Below are 15,326 nucleotides of genomic sequence, written 5' to 3'. Positions count from 1 at the left end.
CTGCAACAACACAGGTAAACAGGAAAACTTTGAGAAAAACCTGTGTATATTAAAAGTATGTTATTCTTATTTTGTATATGTTAAAAATAAACTCTGAAACAGAACTGCAGGTGAGCTAGAGTCTTCCTTCAGGTCTTAGGTGCCACTCTATTCCCAAATTCTGTTTATTCCCTTTTGGATCTCTTAACACCAAAGTATCAGTAGTGTGACTCAATCAAAAAGGCTGTAAAACGGACAATACAGCATTCAGTATTTGGGTAACCCACAGTTGCACTTAAATTGTGCTGGCTTTATACTGGTCCAATTTTTGAAATGTTATGCCACTGTCAGCATAAAAGGTTTGACAGAAAACTCAGCATTTTGTCATCCAGGTAAAAGCATGTCCACTGCGGCTCATAAAATAAGAATCAGCAGTTTCTTGAGGCTTGGTAGACAAAATGCTGCTGCCTTTCTCATACTTACAGTTAAATTGATGTCTTCAGTTGGGGCTGCACAGTGACGCAGTTGGTAGCACTGTTGCCTTGCAGTCCTGGTTTCGATTCCCGGCCCGGGGTCTTTCTGCATGGATTTTGCATGTTCTCCCTGTGTATGATGGCTTCTCTCCTGGTACTCCGGCTTCCTCCCACAGTCCAAAACATGACAGTTACGTTAACTGATCTCTCTAAATTCTCCCTAGGTGTTTGTGTGTGTGTGCATGGTGGTTTGTCCTGTCTGTCTCTGTGTTGCTCTGCGACAGACTGGCAACCTGTCCAGGTGACCCTGCCTCTCACCCGGAACGTTAGCTGGATGGATGGACGGATGGATGATGTCTTAATAGAATAGAATAGAATAGAATTCAACTTTATTGTCATTGCACTGTCACAAGTACAAGCAACGAGATGTAGTTTGCATCTATCCAGAAGTGCTCTACGAGATATAAATATTTATTTACAGATGTACAAGACTATGTATGTATGGACTATAAGGGGTTATAGCAAGAGATATAGATATTGTGTATAAATATAAATATGGGAGCTGTATGCACAGATTATACGGAATATGAGATTATACAAGAATGTTAGGGAATGGATTATAGATAAATAATGGCAGATAAATTTACAGGTTGTATGTGTGTGTGAAGAAAACAGTCCGTGATGTGTGTGTGTGTGTGAGGATAGTCCATGTGTTATTGTATGAGAGGATAGGGGAGTACAGTCCTTATAGTTTATGTTTTATGTCAGGAGGCGTTCAAAAGCGTGACAGCTGTGAGAAAGAAGCTGTTCCGGTGCCTGGTGGTTCTGGTCCGTAGGCTTCTGTAACGCCTCCCAGAGGGCAGGAGGGAAAAGAGTGTGTGTGCTGGGTGAGTGGAGTCCTTTGTGATTTTCCCGAACCTTTTCAAACACGGCTTCCTGTAGATGTCCTTGATGGCAGGGAGCAGTGCCCCAGCGATATACTGGGCAGTTTTCACCACCCTCTGCAGCGCCTGCCGGTCGGAGACAGAGCAGTTCCTGTACCAAGCTGTAATACAGTTGGTGAGGATGCTCTCAATGGTGCAGCGGTAGAAGTTCGTGAGGACAGGTGGTTCTTCCTCAGGGTCCTCATGAAGAAGAGGCGCTGATGCGCCTTCTTAATGAGTTTGGAGCAGCTGGTCGTCCAAGTCAGATCCTCGGAGATGTGGACTCCCAGGAACTTAAAGGTGTCCACACGCTCCACCACTGTCCCCTTAATGTGGATGGGTGGATGTGGGTCAGCGTTCCTCTTGAAGTCCACGATAAGCTCCTTGGTCTTCTCGGTGTTCAGCTGCAGGTTGTTTTTGTCGCACCACTCAGCCAGACGGTCTACCTCCTCCCTGTAAGCGGCCTCGTCATTATCTCTGATGAGGCCGATCACCGTGGTGTCGTCTACGAACTTGATGATGGCGTTAGAGCCATGGACAGGTCTGCAGTCGTAGGTGAAGAGGGAGTAGAGGAAGGGACTCATCACACAGCCTTGTGGCACTTGGTGTTTATGATGATGGTGGATGAGAAGTGGTTGTCCAGCCGGACATGTTGAGGTCGAGCAACCAGTTACACATGAGTGGACTGATGCCGAGGTCTGTGAGTTTGGTAATAAGTTGTGATGGGATGACAGTGTTGAATGTTGAATTAAAATCTAAGAACAGCAGTCTGGCGTAAGTGTTCTTACTGTCCAGGTGAGAAAGGACAGAGTGCAGCGCTATAGAGACTGCATCCTCTGTGCTCCTGTTCTGCCTGTATGCAAATTGGTGGGGGTCTAGTGTGGGGGGGAGACAGGATCTGAGGTGTGCTAGGACCAGCCGCTCCAAGCACTTGGTAATGATGGGGGTAAGGGCTACTGGGCGGTAGTCATTGAGTCTGGTTGGGTTGGGATTCTTGGGGATTGGGACGATGGAGGTAGACTTGAAGCAGGTCGGTACCACAGCAAGTGCCAGGGACAGGTTGAAGATGTCCGTCAGCACTCCTGCCAGCTCCCCAGAGCACGTTCTGAGGACACGTCCAGGTATGCCATCAGGACCCACAGCCTTGTGGGATTTAATCCTGCTCAGAGCCACTCCTACGTCAGTGGGGAGGAAAGTCAGTGGCTGTTGGCCTGGGGTGGTAGCTGCTTTGGTTGCAGTTGTGGTATTCACTCTCTCAAAACGAGCATAGGAGTTGTTAAGTTCGTTGAGGAAGGAGACATCAGTAGAAGCGGGGGTGGTATTGGGGTTCTTGTAGTCTGTGAGAATCTGAAGGCCTTGCCACATACGTCGGGGGTTGGCGTTAGAAAAATGATCCTCCACCTTCCTTTTGTAGTGGTGTTTGACCTTCTTGATTCCCTTCTTCAGCTCAGCCCTGGGTGCACTGTAAGTCTGTGCAACCCCTGACCTGAAGGCGATGTTGCGGGCCTTCAGCAGGAGACGAACGTCTCGGTTCATCCAGGGTTTCTGGTTGGGGTACATGGTAATGCATTTGCAGGTGGTGACACGTTCTATGGTGGTGGAAATATGGTTCAGTACAGATGAGGCGTACTGATCCAAGTCTGTATGGTGGAAAATAGTCCAATCTGTATTCCTGAACCGGTCCTGGAGCACAGCGTCTGAGCCCTCTGGCCACACCTTTACTGTCCTCACGGTAGGTTTCACACGTTGGATGAGTGGTAAGTACCGAGGTGTGAGGAACAGGGAGAGATGGTCTGATTGTCCGATGTTGGGGAGGGGTGTCACATTGTAAGCTCCAGCCAGATTGGAGTAGACATGGTCCAGGGTCTTGTCTCCTCTGGTGTGGTAGGGGACATGTTGGTGGAATCTGGGAAGAACTGTCTTCAAGTTGGAGTGATTGAAATCACCTGCAACAATAAAAGCAGCCTCGGGGTATTTTCATTTGGTGTTTGCTAATAGCCACGTAGAGTTCTTTCATGACTAAGCTTGGCATTAGCATCCGGGGCGGGTGTACACGGCAGTGAGGATGATCGAGGTGAATTCCCTTGGGAGGTAATAAGGTCTGCATTTGACCATTAAAAACTCCACATTCTGTGAGCAGTGACTCTCGGTAGTAGCAGAGTCTGTGCACCAAGCTTTGTTAATATAAATGCACAAACCTCCGCCTCTGGTCTTGCCGGAGTCACCTGCTGTCCTGTCGGCTCGGTGTGTGTGGCGTCCACTTAGCTGGATAGCATTGTCCAGGCAGCTGTTGTTTAGCCATGTTTCGGTGAAAAACATGACATTTGAGTCCATAATCCGTCTGTCACTCGTGATGGATAGTCGTAACTCATCCAGTTCAGCAAGTGGATTTCTTTTTCTCAAAGGTTACCTTGAACTACAGTTGATGGGGTTTTTTTTACTCCTGTTTTCCAATTAATGCAACAACATGAGATCTTAATACAAATCCAGCCGAAAGATCAATGCCGTTTTTTCTGGTGTTTTCTTATGTTTAATTTTGACTCATTTATGGATATGATTTCAAATGTAACTGAGAAATTTTGTTCAAAGCAAATTCGAGTAAAAGTAAAAGTTCAGGTTTTGTAAACAACTTAAAGGACAGATTAGACAAATAGTAATTACATTAATAAATCTAAATGGAACTAATTACTTTCCACCTTCTATGCCAGAACCAATATATATATATATATATATTTTTTTTTCACATTGTGAAGTGCCTCTACTTCTGCGTTATCCATATAGGTTGTCTATAGTACAGTAAAATATTTTTGATTTTATTTGTTTTGGTTCCCACAATGAGTCATTGACAATTGTCGTCATAGTACTGGAAGAATTTAAAACTACTTTCATCCCTGGTAACAGTCATGTCAAAATGTTTGGTTTGCTGATGTATGTGTTCACATTTGGATGCCTTCATTGGTAATGTACAATGTAAAGTGTCAATGATACATATATATAATTATATATACATTATATGTATGTATAATGTATACATTAATATATACATAATATAAATATAATATACACACATTATATTATATTATTTTCACTTGGTGCCTAAAGATTGTATTAGCACATCGATGCTATCCAAACGACTGAATGTACAATAATGTGTGGAGTGGGTATAAAAAAAGAGACTGCAGGAGTTGTTATGGTTGTTCACGTTGCTGACCGTTCTCCTTATTGTTCTCCATCGTATTAGCTACGCTCCTCTTCTGTTCCCTGGTAAAAGTAATCAGATGTTATAGCTAATAGCACATAAATGTAAATCAAAAGCACAGACATACTAATGTAAAAGTTACATACAAAGAAGGAATGATTTAAAACAGACTTATTTTTTATATGCATACAAACACTTTATCATTCAGACATACACAACTGTAAATGACTGTCATGAAACAGTATTTGTTGAGGTGGTGAGGATGACGCGGTAGACCCAGGTATGGTGAAGAATGATGGTTTAATGTAGAAACTCTAAGGTGAACAGAAATCCTGGGAGCACAGGTGAGCAAAAGGCAAGGAACTGGTAGCAACTGGGATGAAACACGACCACTGACATCACACGACAAGGATCCGAAAGGGAACCAGAGACACAAGAGGGTTTAAACACACAGGAAAGGTAATCAGGGGAAACAAGGGACGGCTGGGGACAATCAAAGGGTAAACAGGACAAACAGAGACTCAATTAGCTGAAAAAACTCCACAAAATGCAAATCCTCACAATAACTGTAATAGACACAGAGTTTATTGTCATTCAATTGTACATTTAAAAAAATGTACAAATTGAGAGAGGCTGGTGATGTGATCCTTCACCAGCCTCTCGAAACACTTCATCATCATGGGTTTGAGTGCAACAGGACGATAGTCATCCAGTGTTGAAATTGTGGGTTTTTTGGGCACTGGAATGATGATGGCCATCTTGAAGGACAGAATGACAGCACAGTTTTGTGAGGTGTTAAATATGTCAGTGAGGGTGTGAGAAAGCTGGTCAGCACAGTTCTTGAGAACCAGACCTGGTATGTTATCGGGACCTGCTGCCTTATGCATGTTGAATCTTCTCTAGGTTCTCTGAACATCAGCTGTCTCCAGTCTTAAGTGTCTGTTCATCTGAATGAGGAGTGGATTTTCTCACAGGAGTGTTGAGGGCTTCAAACCGACCAAAGTAGTTATTAAGTGCATTCAGAAAGTCTGTTCTGTCCTCACAGGACAAAGGAGTAGTCCTGTAGTCTGTGATTGTCCTGACGCCTTGCCACATGCGCCTGGTGTTTGCTGACTCATGGGAAAATGTGCTGAATTTTCTGAGCATAGGTATATTTTGTAGCTTTGATGGCGTGGTTTAGGTTGGCTCTGGCTGACCTGAGCACCTGTCTGTTCCCACATTTAAAAGCAGAGTTTCGTGCCTTCAACATCTTACGCACCTCCTTTGTCATCCAGGGTTTCTGATTTGCCCTTGTGGTGATGATCTTGGTCACAGAGATATCTTCCACTTCAGAATGACACTGATTCGGCAAACTCCTCAACATTGGTGTGATGGTTTTCAGTTGCAGCTTCCCTGAATACATCCCAGTCTGTGCATTCAAAACATTTCTGTATATTCAGGAATTAACATTATGGAGAGCTAGTCTGATGAGCCACGGTGGGGGCGGGTGCTACCTTGAATGCTGCCTTAATATTTTTATCCAATGTGTTTGAGCCTCTTAAAGAGTGTGACCATTTTTTGGTGGTGACTTTTTTTTTGGCCAGGCAGTGCATAATCAGATCTTTAGTATGTTTTCTGTAACATAAAACGAATGAAAGGTTTTTAGATTGGAAAAAAATCAAACAAGTGTTTTGATTTCCTTGTTTTCAGCACCTTTCTCATTTTGTTCAGGGTTACATGTAGCATTTGCATGTAACCCTGGAATCTGTGTGTCAGATTCCAAATCCATCATATGGAATCTGACACAAATACTACACAAATATTCTCCACACAGGAGTGTTTGCATAGTTAAACGGATTGTTTAGATTTTTGGATGTAGGGTTCTATGAAATAGTTACCTGCAGAATACAGAAATCGAAGTGAACTAAGTTTGCTAAAAAGCAAGACACTCAAAAGGTCTAAAGAGAAAATTAGCTCATAGCCCTTAGACCAGATTTTGGTATTGAAATGTAACATTTTCATAAAAGTCTGGGTAACCATTTTATCAATTGATTTAGGACACATGTGTCAAACTCCAGTCCTCAAGGGCCGCTGTCTTGCAACTTTTAGATGTGCCTCTGCTGCACCACACCTGAATAGAATAATTAGGTCATTAGCAAGACTGTGGAGAACTGATCTACACAAGGAGGAGGTAATTAAGCCATTTCCTTCCAGCGTTTCGTACCTGTGGCACATCTAAAAACTGCAGGACAGCGGCCCTTGAGGACTGGAGTTTGACACCCCTGATTTAGGATGTCTATAGTTTGTATGAGACATCATACTAACGTGTGACACATACAACAGTGCTGCTGAGAAAGTAGCACGGTTGCTGCTTTCTCAGCTGCGACCGTGATGAAAGTGCTTTTCTGCTGATTGCATCAGTCCATCTGATCTTTGAAATTCATGTGTCCGATGATATTTCAAAACCATGAGGCAGAAGAAGGAAGTGATTACCACACCATGGATGATGAGGCTTTTTCTTAGGAAATACAAGGTCGTCTGTATGAGCCAGTATATGTAGAAGAACAGCTGTTGGTCTGAGCGAGAACACCTGACAGATTAGATATAATATCATCACCTGCTGACTTCTATTACTGCTATGAGGGAGACATAAAAAGGACAAAGTTGAAGCTTAATACAGCAACCATACCAGCATGTCACAGTTAATCTGTATCACTAGTAACGCAGAGTTACCTTCCTCTCAAATACATCTACATAGGTTTTGAGAAATCTAGCCCTTACCTTGACTACCAGTCAGTGTTTACCTTCAGGAAGTCCAGAGACCTTCACCTTTCTGGAGCAGGAATCACATGAGCTCAATGTGCTGATAAAATATGTCTAGTTTTAAAAAATGTGTCTGATGTTCTTACAGAGTTGAAGTGCATTAACAATCTGTTGTTTTTAATATGTTTAATTATGATTCATCTGATGTTCCAGTTATACTAAGAACAAATAAAGCTGCATTCCTTCTAATCTGACTGGTTCTACTTTTAATCAAACCTTCACGTTTTCACATTTTGGTCACTAAGAACTAAAAGTTTAAACTCTTAGTCTTATTTATCACTAATTAAGGTTAAAGGTTTTGGACACATTTTCTCACTTTCTTACATTGAAGATTCTCCAGGCAGACAGATAAACAGAGAGTGGATAGAAAGATGATGTACAAAGTAGAAATGAACAAACATGATTTGTATTTTATGTTCTTGTTAATAGCAACCCTGATAATAATGTCAAAATGTTTGGTTTGCTGAATAATGTATTCACTTTTGGATGCCTTCATTGGTAATCTATAATGTTAAGTGTCAATGACATTTTTCTATAATATAATATTGTTTTCACTCTATCTAAAGCTCCTCACATTTGGGAGGATACAATAAGGACCTTAAAGCCAAACAAACTACACTGAAAAAAATAACTCTGTGGATGAACATAAAAAAATCATGGAAAGGATTTCCACCTGATTACTTTGCTTTATTTCAGCACAGTGTAATTCTGTTACTCCTATTTAAAGCAAATGTGTTGGCTCAGTTTAATTTATTAAGGTTGATTCAACTCACTTACCATAGTTTGACCCAATGGAATTTAATAAAGCCAGCCCAACTAATTTACAATGTTTTGGACCAAATAATTTACTTGATTAAGATTAATGCAAATTTAGTTGAAACCACCATATGTTACAGCGGTACCTTCACATTACTTAATTAAGTTGATCCAACTCATGAAAATTAAGTTAGCTCAACAAACATGCTTCATGCTGAAAGAAAGCTACTTAATCATGTTGAAATCCTTTCCATGATTTAATTACGTTAATTCAAAGACATGTTTTTAAGTTACATCACATGAAGTGTTTTAAGACGGGACTGGGTGAAAGGGTAGAAAGAACACTCAACAATTAGAACAGGTACAACAGAACTGTATTGTCAAAATTGTTATCCATTTTCTTTTACATGTGCAGTGCAGGCACTTTACTACAAAAGGTATAAACTCTTGCCATATGACAACACATTTTAACAGCATTTAAACTAGTCACAATTACAAAAAGTTGTCATTTTTCAGTCGTTCATGAAACTGCATACTTTGCTAGCTTTTAAAAGTTTAAATGTGAACCTGCAACTTAATTGACCAAACTCACAAAAAATATATATTTTTCTAATTAAAAAAACATACATGTATATTTTAAAATCACTTGATTTTATTGTCAATTTAAATCTGACAAACTGAAGCAAAACAAAATACAGTATTTTGCAGCAGCAATATTTGCTTGTTACACAAAAGTCAAAGTATTGCAACGAAAGTGAAAAATAGTCAGATCTAAAAACATAACTGATACATTTACAATCATGATAATATGACATTGAGTACAATTAATTAAATAATTTTTACTAAAACAAAAGTACCCAAATGTCAAAGTTTCCAAACTACATTCATATCAGTTAAAGACAGACAGGATGAAAAGGAAAGACTCTCTCTGACCTTCCTTCATTGTTCTGTCCTCCTGTCTGTCTATTAGAAATGGACAGAACAGATACAGAGAGACAGACGGAGAAAAAGACAGACAGGGAGAGAGATGGAGTGTAAATGTGTAATTTTACCATTTTAAAATGGTAAAATTACATGGCTCATGAAGGAGGAGAATGGAGACATGCAGGTTCACTGCTGTGTTCTGCATAAGTCGTCTTGTTGGTTGATGTCACTTTTCCATTTGCAGCTTTTGTTCCATTTTCTGGGTTGAGGCCTATGAATCACCTAGAATAGATGGGAGACAGTTTAAAATTACCCTTTTGTTTTTAAGTACATATTACATTTTTAGATTAGATGCCTGTGAATTACCAAATATGTTCTGTAAAGGCATTACTAAAAATAGTTCTCATAGTTCTCACCTATGAAACAATACTCTAGGTGGCAAAAGGAGTTGCTGGACCCGCTTGTGCCCTTGATGCTGTTTCCTGAAAAATAACAATGTTCATTGATACTAGTTATAATTTTAATTTAATACTCTGGTACACAGAGGCATTTCCATAGACAGATACATTCCTCTGTCTCTATCCATACACTATGTTTGCAGACAGACACCTTCTGTAACTTCTGTGCTTCTATGTGTAGTTATAAAGTTGGCAGATACAGTAAGATGGCAATATCTCACTATGTCGTCATCCATTAGTCTATGGACAGAAGGATTGAAGTTACGGTGAGACACAGACAATTGGAGTATCTGAGGCGGTGAGAGGGGTGAGAGGTCGGTCTTGTCACCCCCACAAGATGCTGCCCTGGGCGGTTGCCTGTGTGGCCCATAGCAGAATCTGGCACTGGCTGATTAATCACAATTAATCACTATGCCTGACTTTGTAGGCTTGAAATGTAAATATGCTCACAGCTGTGCAAACCCCTCTTGCTGCAGATAATCCAAGCAATTATCTTGCATTTGTACATCTGTAGTCTCCCATACTCAATAGCAACTAAGAGAAATTTACTCCGCTACATATCCATACAAGTGGTACCAAACTTGTTCAGGAGCCAACTGATAGATAAGATCTATTTTATTAGATCTATTTTAATTTCTAGTTCTTGGATGCCCCACCCTTTTATGATACCATGAAGCCCATATCAAACATGCACATTCTCAAAAAATGTTTTGTTATTTCAAACCAACCATGTCTAAAGATTCTTAGTTTTCCAGGTTTTTATATTCAAGAAGGTTTATAGAAAGTCAGTTTGCTTTAAACCTTGGTTTAAAAATGTTCCTCTATATTCACTTCCTGTGATGAAGCGGGACTATATTGTCCTCATCCTGCTGGTGAAGACCGGTGTAATTCGTGCACATGAAACTGCGGGCTAGTAAACTAGATGTGCACAACGTTGGTTAAAGATCCAACACAAGAAACTGTTGAAACTGTTCAACTCTTGTTGCTGTCTGTGTGCTGTCGCAGGAAAAGTATTTCGCTGTTCGTAGCTCCCCGTGTGTAACGTGTTGCTGTGAGTCTCTGCTGGTGTATGATCGCAACACACTACTAGACCTCCAACCTTCGGTCCAGGATATGATGTTATTTGATGTTGCTGGCCAACAATCCCTGCCCCCGCTTTTGTCGGAGATTCCGAGTCACCTGTTCCGGGTTCCTGCGCTGCTTCCACGGAGGAGACGTCGTCGTGGTAGACGAAGCGGCCGGCTGGTGAAGCTGAAATTTTATCTGACGCACTGCTCTCCTTTTACCCGATCATCGTATGGATCATTTCTAGGCTCTCGGGTGCCTCGGCGTTTCTTGGATCCCGTTGATGTCTGCTTGGTGCCCGTGGTCGGCGTTGAGGCCCCTCTGCACCGCCGCCCTTGCCTTTCCCGGCTCAACATGCGCCGACAGTGTCTCCAAAACCTGAGACCGCTGTGTCGGGTTTCCTGACTTGTCGAAGCCCATGATCCAGTTCCTGTCAGGATTGGTCTGGTAAACGCCAGGTCGCTTGGGAATAAAACTTTTATTCTTCGGGACTTTTTTAGTCACCAAGACCTGGATTTCCTGTGTGTGACTGAGACAAGGTTGAGTGTTGGTGAGTCCAGTGCTCTATCTGAGCTTTTACCAGCGGACTGTTCTTATTTTAATTCACCACGGGCTTCGGGAAGAGGAGGAGGCACAGCGACTGTTTACAAGCAGGACTACAGATGTAAGCAGTGTTTTCTACAGACGTCTTTCCCCAGCTTTGAGTTTACGGCATTTGAGATGAGACACGTAAACCCAGTTTTCTGTGCTGTCGTCTACCGGCCCCCCAAATATAATAAGGATTTTATAAGCGATTTCTCTGACTTTTTATCTGGGATTATAACTAACTATGAACATGTTCTTATTGTTGGAGACTTCAATATACACGTGTGTTGTCCTGATAAACCTCTGGTAAAGGACTTTTTAAGCCTCCTGGACTCTTTTAATTTGGTGCAGGCTGTATCCAGCCCAACACATGAGCACGGACACACACTGGACCTGGTCATTTCCTGTGGTCTGCCTGTGACTAACCTGGAAATCTGTGACTCCGTGTTCTCGGATCACCTGCCTGTTTTATTCAATGTCAGTTTGACACCTATTGCAGTTAAAACTCGCGCTGCTCCTCGGCGCTGTCGGATTATTAACCCTTCCACTGCCACTCAGTTCTCTACTGCTTTTCTTCAGCTCTGTGGATGATCTGACTTTCTCCACTCTGATACAGAAGAGCTCTGGTCCTGGTTCTATTCTTCCTCCCAAACCATCCTGGACTCGGTTGCTCCATTAAAAACCAGGCAGCCAAGGATTAAACCTGAGCCTTGGTTTAATGACAGAACTCGTGCTGCAAGGAAGGAATGTCGTCGTGTTGAACGCAGGTGGAAAAAGGATAAATTGCAAATTACTTTTCAGATTTTAAAAGACTGTTGGCGTCTCTACCAGAGCACGGTTAAAGAGGCAAAAAGGGAATATTTGGCAAATATCATTCTCTCAAACTGCCATAACCAACGTGTTTTATTTAACACCATTGACTCTCTGCTTAATATTCCACAGAATGCCTGTTTGGAAGCTTCTCCTGATGTGTGTGATGATTTTCTGCATTTTTTTATTGAAAAGGTTGGTAGTACCAGGGCTCTTATCACAGCTCCTGACTCTGACCCCTCTGTTTTGGTCCCTCGCTCGGCTGCTTTCGATCAGTTTGTGCCTGTGACTGTCTCACTTTTAGAGGACGCGGTTGGCCATATTAAGCCATCAGGTTCCCCTCGTGATCCTGTCCCTCCACGATTTTTTAAAGATATCTTACCTAGCATAGGGCAGCCTGTTCTTGCAATTATAAATAGCAGTCTGTCATCAGGTGTGGTCCCTGCTAGTTTTAAACATGCAGTAGTGCAACCACTGCTTAAAAAACCTGGCCTTGATCAAACTGTTCTGGCTAATTATCGACCTATTTCGAAGCTGCCTTTTCTTTCTAAGGTTTTAGAAAAACTTGTGTACTGTCAGCTGAAACAGTTTTTAGATTACAATGGCATTCTGGAGGTTTTCCAGTCAGGTTTTAAAACTCTTCATAGCACAGAATCTGCTTTAATAAGAGTTTTTAATGACATCCTTCTTGCATGTGATTCTGGTAACCATGTTGTTCTGATTTTACTTGACCTAACTGCTGCTTTTGATACAGTAGACCACGACATTTTAATATCGCGATTACACCATGTTGTAGGTATTGGTGGCACTGTTCTTAAATGGTTCAGGTCTTACCTGGAGGAGAGAACAATCTCAGTCAAGATTGGTGACTCTGAATCATCTACTGCTTCAATGCCTTATGGCGTCCCACAGGGCTCCATTCTGGGCCCACTGCTTTTCTCTCTTTATTTACTGCCTCTGGGTTCTGTCCTCAGGAAACATGGGATTCCGTTTCATTGTTACGCTGATGATTGTCAGATTTATTTGCCCCTGAAGCAAAAGGATGTACATTCTATCAAACATCTCCTGGCATGTCTAGGTGATATTAAAGCTTGGTTGGCCTTGAACTTTTTAAATTTTAATGAAAACAAAACAGAGGTGATGGTGTTTGGACCCAGTGGCTCCTGTGAGTCCTCCTCTGTTGACCTGGGACCCTTGGAGGTTTATTTTAAACCTGTTATTACAGATCTTGGTTTTAAGGTGGACAGTGATTTTAAATTGGATAGCCAAATCAGAGCCATGGTTAAGTCCAGCTTTTATCATTTAAGGCGATTGGCGTCAGTGAAATCTTTTCTTTCCAGGCAGCATTTTGAAACAGTGATCCATGCTTTTATTTCAACTCGATTGGATTACTGTAACGCACTTTATCTGGGAGTTAGTCAGTCGCTGCTCTCACGTCTGCAGCTAGTACAGAATGCTGCTGCACGACTGCTGACAGGAACTCGAAAGAGGGAACACGTGACCCCTGTCCTGGCCTCACTTCCCTGGCTGCCTGTATATTTTAGCATTAATTTTAAAATTCTTATGTTTGTTTTTAAATCACTACATAATCTTGCCCCGGCTTACCTCTCTGAGCTTCTTCACCCATACATACCTTATCGGTCTCTTAGGTCCGCAGATCAGCTGCTTTTGGAGGTACCGAGATCAAGAAGGAAGCTCAGAGGGGACAGGGCTTTCTCTGTCATGGGCCCCAAATTATGGAACAACTTGCCTTTGCAGGTCAGGGAGGCCCCTTCACTGTCCACTTTTATAGCTCGTCTTAAAACCCATCTATTTTATTTGGCTTTCAACTCTAGCGGGATCTAGTTTTAAATTGTATGTTTTTGTTTTTAAACTGTAAGTTTTTATTTTATGCTTTTTTATTGTTATGTTGTGTTTTGATGTACAGCACTTTGTATCAGCTGTGGTTGTTTTGAAGTGCTTTATAAATAAAGTTGGTATGGTATGGTATGGTATGGTATGGTATGGTATGGTATGGTATGGTATGGTGAACTAGATAACCCTCTGCGGGAGAGAGGCTCTGATGTCAAAATAGATGGTTTGATTGATCTGTGTTATGTAATATTAACGCATTAAAATGTTCTGGTTAATCGCGTGCGCTAACGCATTACAGTTGACAGTCCTGTGTGCGAGAGAGAGAAAAAAACAGACAAACAAAAGAAAAACAGTTGAGACATCCTAACCCTCAAACAACTTCCGCAAAAAGACCAGAATATAGGAATCTGCATATTCTAGGTGAACCAACAGCACTTGTGTTAGCTGAGAAATAACCGAAGTTAGCTTTAGCAAACAAGCGAGAGTAGCTCAATAAAACCACATAAAATATATTTTTGTACACAAAACTGCAATATAATATTTTTTAAAAAGTACTTACCCGGTGAAAGTCATTGTTGGCCCGCCCTCCAGCCTGTGAACGTTAGCCTCCAGCCGGTAAAAATCCCACAATGCAACTGTACATTACAAATTTACAGTACATGTGTAAATTTCCGTACGTGATCCAGCAGTTCAAACACATCACTTATACTTCCCATACGCATTTCAGATCACAATAGCTGTATTTTCAAAACCCAGCCACCTTACTGTATTTTCATGCTGTAGTTTTTACAGCCATTTGTTACAGTGCAGTTTTTAAATGCCAATATTTGCCATCTCTGCTGGTAGCTGCTTCCTCCTGAAGGAGATCCAGTTGTTGTTCTGACGGTTCTCCTCATCGTTCTCCATCATGTCAGCCATGTTCCTCTTCTTCTGTTCCCTGGGAAAAATAATCAGATGTTATAGCTTATAGCACATAAATGTAGATAAATAACAGAATTACTAATGTGGAAGTTACATATACAGAAGGAATTATTTAAAACAGACATGTTACTTTATATATATGCAAACGTTTTTTTTTACCATCCAGACATACAGAATTATAAATAACTGGAACAGTTGTGTAAATTATAGACAAAACATAATTACCTGTAAGTTTTAGATCTATGCAGACATACAGTACAGCCATGGATAAAATACCACTATCGTTTTCTTCAGGTTTATTGTTTATTTTTATGTTTTCCACAATTAATAGTTCATAACCGTTTAATTAGAGAACTGAAATGTAGCCATTTTACAATAATAGGATATCATATAACATGTTTTATTATCTCACAATGGGGGAAACTAAGGAGCAACAACAGTAAAATGAGAAACAATCGAAGCATGTAGATTCACGCAAAGACATAAAAACCAAATGAAGGCAACATGCTGTACAATATTGACATTATTTAGAACTGAGGAATGTGAAACTGAGTATCTTCAGAAAATGCGCATGTTG

The 15,326-nt window shown here is 41.2% G+C and overlaps 1 long non-coding RNA gene across 1 annotated transcript; it reads right to left on the bottom strand.

The window, feature by feature from the left end:
* Window positions 1-8,547: 8,547 nt before the first annotated feature.
* Window positions 8,548-13,707, bottom strand: LOC111610321. The gene is made up of 3 exons (XR_002753601.1): window positions 10,694-13,707; window positions 9,473-9,538; window positions 8,548-9,338 (listed from the first exon to the last, which is right to left on the bottom strand). It is a non-coding gene; the product is annotated as an uncharacterized LOC111610321 (long non-coding RNA).
* Between the last annotated feature and the right edge of the window lie 1,619 nt (window positions 13,708-15,326).

This window comes from Xiphophorus maculatus, chromosome 2 (genome assembly GCF_002775205.1).
Source record: "Xiphophorus maculatus strain JP 163 A chromosome 2, X_maculatus-5.0-male, whole genome shotgun sequence".
Taxonomy (NCBI): domain Eukaryota; kingdom Metazoa; phylum Chordata; class Actinopteri; order Cyprinodontiformes; family Poeciliidae; genus Xiphophorus; species Xiphophorus maculatus.
The sequence above is the reverse complement of the archived record's forward strand: the minus strand, read 5'-3'. Positions and strand labels throughout refer to the sequence as shown.